The 1829-nt window shown below is 44.5% G+C and overlaps 1 pseudogene; it reads right to left on the bottom strand.

The window, feature by feature from the left end:
• The window catches only part of LOC123191477 (protein ANTAGONIST OF LIKE HETEROCHROMATIN PROTEIN 1-like), a 10345-nt pseudogene extending 10175 nt beyond the window's left edge, over nucleotides 1-170 (bottom strand).
• Nucleotides 171-1829: the final 1659 nt, after the last annotated feature.

The following is a 1829-nucleotide window of genomic DNA, read 5'->3' as shown; positions in this document are numbered from 1 at the left end:
CGACGCCTGCCTCCTCCCTGGCCGGTGACCCCGCCGCCTGCGCCGGCCTGCAGCTTCTCCAGCGAGCCGCGCCGAACCTCGACGTCTCCGCCCCTCGTCGTCCTCGTCGGCGACCGAGCTCCGACGAGCTCCTCCCTCTCAGATCCAACCTCCGGCTCCTTCCACCCCATCTCCGGCCACCGGATCCAGCCCTCCTCCGGCGACCTCGAGCTAAACTCCGGCGATCTCCTCGGGCTGCGTGCGATCTGGATCTGAGATCTAAAACTCGGTTGACTTTTGCCTCGAAACCCTAGTTATTTTGCATACTTTGTCATGTCATAACTTCATCACCGTTGCTCTGATTCGTGCGTGTAGCATATCAAAATGTTCGTATCATTGCATCATTTTCATTTGAGCTTATCTTGACGCCCGAAATGCTGTTGGAAGAGGGCTATGTGATGTTAGTTTCAGATTCTTATCAGCAAATGCACTTTTGTCATTTTTGCCATGATTGATGTGTGCATGCTATGATCTTAAGCTCTACATGTGATTGGAAGTATGCCATGCCATCTTTACGGGGGTATATGCCATGTATTTTTGTGATCTCTGTGGTGACTAGCACAAGAATGCAAAGTAGCTTACTTAATGTTGCTGATTTCAGGGACTTGGAATTATTCTTAGTCTTTGCCCTGTCATTATTTTTATGCCATGTGTTCATGTTGTTACCAAGTGATCCGTGCCTATTTTGAGCATGATCAGTAAGGATGTTTTGTAGATATTGTGGTTCTCTATCCATCCATGTCTTTTTTTGCATTTATGGAGCACCCTAGCTTGAGTCTATCAAGCTCTACTTTTGCTATAAAATGTTCCTGGCAGATTGTTAACATGTTTAGCAATTTTGCCGAGCTTGTTGTAATTGATCCGTACACGCTATGTTATTGTTCTTGCCATGTTTAGCTTCTATGACATGTCTACTTGCTGGGTGTATGCTTAGTTTGTCATGTATTGCCTTGTGGTGAGTGCATCGAGCTCGTAAACATGCCTACTTGATATTTGTTTTGCCATGTTCCAGTTTTTCACTAAGTCTGAATCTGTTAACGATAATTGCTATGTTCACATGGTTGCCATTGTACTTTCCGATCCCTTTTGGCTTATGGTCAGTAAGGGACTTTTGTTGTATGCTTTGAGTAGCTTCATGCCATGCCTTGCTTTGCCATGATATGTTCCTGTAGCATGTAGTTACCTTGCTCTAAAAATTGCTTCCTGATGTTAAATTCCTCACTTGTTAATTTTCACTAAGTCTGTAACCTGTTATCTTTTGCACTTTTGCCATGCTTGTTTGAACCTGCTATTGAGTGAATTAGCCGTAGCTTAGTGTTTATCTTTTGTCAAGCATCATGAGTGGATCCCTGCCATGTATTTTGTTGCTATGTTAGAGTGCTGTAGCATGTTGTTCTTGATGCACTTAGATGGCCTCGTGCTGTTAATCACAACTTTGTGCCATATTTGTTTTGCTTGCCATTTCCAAACCGTGCATCCGATTCCGGTGATCTTTATATCGATTTCAACCGAAATCAACTCATCTTTCCAGTGGCACTCTTGGTTTTCCAAGTTGGGGCCAGGTTCAATCATTCCTTTCCAAATCATGCATATGCATCGCATATCGCATCCCGCATATCATGAGTTCATGACATGTTTTGCATCATGTTGCTTGTGCATTGCACGTGGTTGATTGTGTCTCCCTTTGCTTGTTATTCCTGCTTGGATAGAGCTGGGAGAAGAGTACGTGATCGAGGAGCCCGTTGAGTATGTTTACGAGGAAAAAGCTAACGTCAACTCGGAGAACTTTG

This window comes from Triticum aestivum, chromosome 2A (assembly GCF_018294505.1).
Source record: "Triticum aestivum cultivar Chinese Spring chromosome 2A, IWGSC CS RefSeq v2.1, whole genome shotgun sequence".
In the NCBI taxonomy this organism is placed as follows: Eukaryota; Viridiplantae; Streptophyta; class Magnoliopsida; order Poales; family Poaceae; genus Triticum; species Triticum aestivum.
This window is presented reverse-complemented; position numbering and strand designations above follow the sequence as displayed.